Here is a 6,921-nt window from a genome sequence, read left to right on the forward strand (position 1 = left end):
GACGCGCTTAGCGTTTTCCATGCGTTTTTAGGCACGATATGTGAACGGCCCCTAAGGCGCTCGCTCACTCAGCACGCGCTGAAGGCTCGTTGCAAAATGTCTAATGCATTTAACAGACCAGAAATATAAGATCTGGTGTTTGGGTTGGATTCCCTGTAAGCTATAGTGTCTAAATGCTGCAGGGATAGTTTGCTGCGTGCATGTTTCTCCTTTTTTTCGTCTTTTCCCAGATAGTACTGACGCATATATCCCAGATATTCCCGCTGTTTTTTTTTTTTTTTTTTTTTTTGTAATACCGCTGGTGTACCCTGTCATGTTGCAGATGCGACATACCGTTGTTTATTTATCCACCACTCTCTTGCCATCACCATTATAGCTTAAAGGGAATCCAAAGTGCACCCAAACACCAGACCTGTTGGTTATTGGAGGATCTTCTCATTTCTAGTCTGTTAAACGCATTGGCTATTTTGCAACGAGCCTTCAGCGTGTACTGAGTGAGCGAGCGCCTGCTGAGTAGCCTAACATAAACATATAAGATGGTGTTTTTTTCTTCTTCGGGAGTGTCAGGGGCGTTGCCTGTTACGTTGTTTGGGTTATTGGGCTACCTTGTTGAACGCATATCATTATATTTCTTTCTCTCTCTTTTTTTTTTTTTTTTTCAAATATAATTAATTACTCCAACGAACCGTTCGGTATACATAATGCGTACCGCGTACCGAACCGAAAGCGTCGTACCGAACGGTTCAATACGAATACGCGTATCGTTACACCCCTAACTCCAAGAGGACTTGAAGGAGGAAGTGAACTTGATGCTGAGACTGGGAATTATTGAACCCTCTAAAAGCGAGTGGTGCCATCCGGTGGTCCTAGTACCGAAAAAGGATGGGAGTATCCGGTTTTGTATTGACTTCCGGTACTTGAATTCTGTATCACAGTTTGACTCATATCCTACTCCCCGTATAGACGCCTTAATTGATCGATTGGGCAAAGCCAAATACCTGACGACCATCGATTTGTCCAAAGGGTATTGGCAGATACCATTGACACAACAGGCCCGTCCTTTAACAGCATTTAGGACACCATGGGGGCTATTCCATTTCCGGGTTTTACCCTTTGGCCTGCATGGGGCACCGGCTACCTTTCAGAGACTTATTGACTAGGTGTTACATGGGCTAACCTTTGCTGCAGCTTATTTGGATGACATAGTCATCTACAGTACTACCTGGGAGGAGCATGTTCAACACCTTCAAGAGGTTCTACAGCGTCTGCAAGAAGCAGGCCTCACAGTGAATCCTGCCAAGTGTGCTGTAGCCAGGACGGAAACCGAGTACCTGGGCTTTGTCATTGGCAACGGGGTAGTGCGACCACAAGTCAAAAAGGTCCAGGCATTAGAGGAAGCTCCCATTCCTCAGACACGTAAGGAACTCAGGTCCTTTCTGGGAATGGCGGGATTTTATAATCGTTTTATCCCTCACTTCTCTAGCAGGGCTGCCCTGTTGACAGATATGGTGGGGGTTCGATGTCCAAATCAATGCCAGTGGTCAGAAGAAAGGATGACGGCCTTTCGAGATATTCAATCGGCGTTAAGAGAAAATGCTGTGCTGTACAGTCCAGACTTTGATCAAGAATTTATTGTGCAGACGGATGCCTCTGAGAGGGGCATAGGGGCTGTGTTGTTACAGGGACCACCTGGTGAGCGACGGCCTGTGGAAGTCGGCTAACCGACAATAGAGAAGGAATGTTTGGCAGTTAAATGGGCCCTAGACTCCTTGAGATATTACCTACTTGGAAGGGAGTTCAAGTTGGAAACGGACCATAAAGCTCTCCAGTGGCTGGAAAGGATGAAAGATACCAATGGGAGGATCACACGGTGGTATCTGGCTATGCAGCCTTTCCGGTTCACTGTCCAGCACGTTCCGGGCAAGTCCAATGTGACCGCTGACTACTTCTCTCGTTGTATCCACGAGATGCCTGAAGGGAGGGGGTGTGTGATGGCCGAACCTGTGGCCACACATTGATAAGGTTACCGTGGCATGGAGGTTGGATGAATGGCGTTGACCCAGGTGTGCGTCTTTCCGTCATCGCGGTCTTGACTGACAAAAGGCTGAGGCGCGTGCGGCAGTCAATATTTATGGTCTGAGCATTCCACTGGACGATACCAACTGGATGCTATGTCATGGGGGGGTGAAGAAATGAAGTTATATTTCTGATTGGTTCCAATTTATTTTTATTATTAATATTTGTTGTTTTGTATTATTAGATTGTTTTGTTTGTTACTCTATTTACTTTGATTAGATAACTTGTAACTAATTTGTTGGTTTATAAAGTGTTGATTGTATGTTTTCCCCTGTCTTGTTTAAGTGAGCTCACCGTCTGTGATAAATACCTGTCTGTTGTCTCATTTAGGGGGTTAGTTTTGTTTTGTTCAGTTCTTCTTAAGTTTCGTTATATTGAATTAAAACTTGTTTTGTTTACTTTATTAAAGTCTAGCTAGATTATTTGTTAGAACAAGTTGATTTATTTTGTAACTGAGACCTTTTTCTTATTTTTGGGTAAAATAAAACCTTTTTTTGTTGGCAATCCTGTGTCCTCGTGCCTTACTACTTGGCGATATCCGACAAGCCTATATATTGATTTAACATAAAAACCTAGTCCGTGTGTATATTCCTTGCACCTATCTGTTCTGTTCAATGTTATTTTCATATGGAAGTCCATGGTTAAAATTATTCATAAGTATGCAGTGTCATAAGAACATCTATGACGTTTATAACAAACCAAACAGTTTGAAAATCAGTAGAAATTTGAGCAAGTCATGGTAATCTAAAAGTATATGCAACCATTAAAACACAATAGCTGTGTCCCAAAGTTAAGTGCGTGGTCTCCGAAGTGCGCATTTGAAGTGCGAATGCGTCACAGCAGCGCGACGAAGGGTGTCCCAAAGTGAAGTGCGTGGACTCCGAAGTGCGGATGTGGAGTGTGATTGCGTCACAGCGTCACGACGTAAGCTGTCCCAAAGTCAGAATGCGCACTTTTGACCTCAAATGCGCCCTTCAGTTCCCATGAAAACGAATGCTGAGTCCCAATTCGCCTACTTATACTACGACCTAAAAGTATGTACTTTTTTTTTGTGAGGAAAAAGTACATACTTTTGAGTGTGTAGCAAAAGAGTATGCACGTTCTGGGACATACTTCGATGACGTCATGCAACGTGAACGCCTAGTACGCACCCCACAACTGTTAACGTTTCATTCATTCTTTATGTCCAATAAAATTGTATTTACTATTCCCATCTTTTTTTCTCATCGTTTTTTTTTCACAATACATTTTACAATGTGTTCTTCTACCAAGTTGAGGAGTGAAGAAGCAGGGCGGCGGCGTCGTAGAACCAAACGCAGGTCGTTTGTGAGGCGGCTGGTTCTGACGTTCATGTGCAATGTGTGTAACGAAATAAAATACAACTTTAATTAGTTATTAAACCTTTAATAACATTTGAATTCTTACACTTAAAAGCTGAGGGCGCATCTCCGCTGTTGCACCCGACTGCCATGTTTACATCACCGCAAAGCCATCGCAAAGCTCCTCCCTCCCGCACGCAATAGGTTGTGGGCAATATTAGCACTTAGAGTGTGCATTGATCTGCACTTCAAATTCTAACCGGAAATAGTAGACCATCCGGGTATCTTTGGAATACTCTTTTCAACATACTACGATTTGGGACGTACTAATTCTAGTTTCGCATACTATTTAGCACGGATAGTATGCGAATTGGGAATCAGCAGAAGTGTACATCTGATGGACACTTCCTACCCTACCATATCCCAGAATCACTTGCGTGCATACGACGACGGTGTTTATATTCAAATAACAAGGCAGGTGAGAGTTCTGTGGGGGACTTCACATTGAAATGTAAGTATTGTGTTTTCATTTACCCAAATATCTAGCCAAAGTGTTAAAAGTGGTGTTTTTATTTTATTTTTTACATAAAGCCCACAAACAATAAGACAGTCAAGTCAAGATTATATATAGTATAAGTCAATTGTCTTTCCCTTTGTTGTGTTTTTGAAGTGCTGTCATGCAAGAGATGTCTACAAATGTTTTAACCAAACTTTAGCAGTTCAGTATTTTGTATTCATGTCCTGCTGTGTCATATTTTCTAATGTTAAGATCTCTTTGTTATTTTCATTTATTTTTTTTTGTTTTTTTTACAAGTGTTTCCATTTTGTCATTTTAGTACTATTCTGGAGAAAGTGAGCCTGCTGGGGAAAGACTTAATACAAAGTTAATAGACATTTTTATTTGCTGAAATTCATTGTGTGTAAATAAAAGAAGTACTTATGTACGTTGTTAATTTGTTTAATGTTTGCCAATTAAACAAATTTTAATTGGCTTCGTCTGCCAATAATTTCCTAAGCCAAATTTTTGCCGCCATCTGATAAAGTTTGGCTGAGCCGGCTAGAATTATTTGCATCAAATAATAATTCTATCGCATAGAGACATTCATACACGAAATATATAAACAATACACGAGATCTATTTTCCCACTGGTTTCATAACCTATTCAACTCTGCAGACCAGGTACCAGGTCCAAAAATAGCATGCAAGATGTTAGTGTTTAATTTGCAAAGCCTTTCTTATATGGTATCAGCCCATAAATGGGTTCATTTGAAAGCTTAGAGTGTTTTCTTTACAAAGAATACCATTAATTGGGGTTTTATGATACATAAAGTAGTCAAATTAAGCTAAGAAATATATCCCCCCCCCCCATAAATTTCCGTCTAACGATTGCGAATAATTTTTCATAAGAATGTGTATTTAAAATATTTTCACAAAACAGTCAAGTCATATATCACAAGAAAGCTCTCATTCTCATTTTATTGTGTGACAATCACAGATCGAATGATCTTCAACAGAATCGCGATGTAAAATTTCTCACCTCATTGCAAATTATTATTTATCCATTTTAGCACCGCTTCAGTCAGCCACACATATATATAATCTATATAATCTTTTAGATTAGAATCTCTTCTTTCAAACAAGACCATTTTTACGTTTCTACGTGCTTCCATTGGTGAGATATAAAGCGTTTTGTACAAGTGCGCCTGTGAGACAGACGCGCAGACGCGCTCTCCAACTCATACGACAAGGCTTTCTTCAGCTATATCTCTCAGATCTCTTTTGTGAAGCCCTATTGGTCGATATAGCTGTCAGTCAAAGCCGTGTCGTCCACTTAGAGGTGTGAAACATGACACCTCTGTGTAGGTCCGGGGGCAGGCAGTGGACAGCGATGACCATTTCCTGTTGCGCTTGCCGATGGGATTTTGTGTTCTCGGCTGCTTGTAAACACGGAGCACGCGAGGGAAAACTACAAACAGACGCCTGTTATCAAACAGGCGTGGATTATCAATGCATAATAATCATACTTCAAGTTATGGATGACCACCGTCGCCGTGGAGAGGTCAGGACGCGCATCTGGTGAGCCGAAACGCCCGTTAGACACTTATATATGATTCTGAAGCGTGGGAGCTCCGCTAACAATAGCTTACCTGTTTATTGAAAGGAAAAGTACACTAGATGACGCATCTCAGTGAAATTACAGTAAATACACATGAATTATTACAGTACTGGGTGGATGATCATAAATTTGTTTGTTGACGCTCCGAAGGTCATTGTTCAAGCTTCGCGGAGCGGTTTTAGCGCTGAAAATGAGTCAAAGCAAACAGAGAGGACCCTGGATCATATTACAGATGATTGAGACAGGTAAGAATAACTCATTCAATCATTACACAATACAGAATAGACATAAATGAAATGATATGAAGCTGGAGATTGTGGATTCTATTTTAGATTGTGATAGACCAGATATTTTTTATAATTTTATGCATGTTTCTATTGTGCAATTTGACTTATTCTCTTTCAAAGACTGTTCAGAAAACACACACACACAAAAAGCACATTGTATTGAGATGGTTCGAAAAAACATAAATAATACTACTTGTCACAAACAGCAGCTTTTTATGTAACTTCTGAGTGTTTTCTGTAAAATAATATACAGATATCACATTATTCCATACTGCAAGTGTGCAAAAGATGACTTCATACTTATTTAGACTAAAATTTTATACAAAAATGATATTATTCCTTCCTTCAGTTGGAATAGAATAACTTTTGCATAGATTAGGAAAGAAATTTCCTTTTTCCTCTATAAGCTAACATGTGCTGGAAAAACATGAAATTGGTCTGAAGTTGCTAGGCCCTTCATTGCCTGAGCTATACTATTTCAAACTTCAGTTTACACAAATAAAATAAAAAAGCGCCTTGTTTTTTTCCATATTTATTATAACACAGACAGCATATATTGTCATTTTTATCAATTTCAATAGTGTTTTATGTAATTTCAAAGGGTTTCCTTTAAAATGATACCAAACTTTGTGAGCTTACACTTTTGCATGAGTATAGGGAAGCATTCAAAATTAGGTAGGAAAATGGAAAAACGGAAATCCCCAAAATAGCATTTGTGCTTAAGAGATACACAGACTCACAGTGAATTGACGACCAATTAAAATTGCTCGCAGAAGAATCGATGCATTTTTTTTTCTCGCACTGAGGTGAAATGGCGGAAAGAAGCAAGCAAGGTACTTTTGATCTCACTTCTCACATACTTTCCTAATTCCTACTTACCTTTTTTTTAAACTTAGGCCTACCCAGACTTTTGTTAAATCTTCAGTTCAACTGCAGTAACAAACCACCGTTTCCACATTGCTAATTCACGACTCATGCTGTACATTGAAGTGAAATGTGCAAAACTTTGGCCAAAATAATACTGATAACAGTGTGTGTTTATATTAAGGCGAGACACGGCAGGCAAAAACATCGTTTTTTTGTTTTTTTTTTGGTCAATTTTGAGATTTCTGGATATTTGTC

Source organism: Carassius auratus, unplaced genomic scaffold, assembly GCF_003368295.1.
Source record: "Carassius auratus strain Wakin unplaced genomic scaffold, ASM336829v1 scaf_tig00217496, whole genome shotgun sequence".
NCBI classification, from domain to species: domain Eukaryota; kingdom Metazoa; phylum Chordata; class Actinopteri; order Cypriniformes; family Cyprinidae; genus Carassius; species Carassius auratus.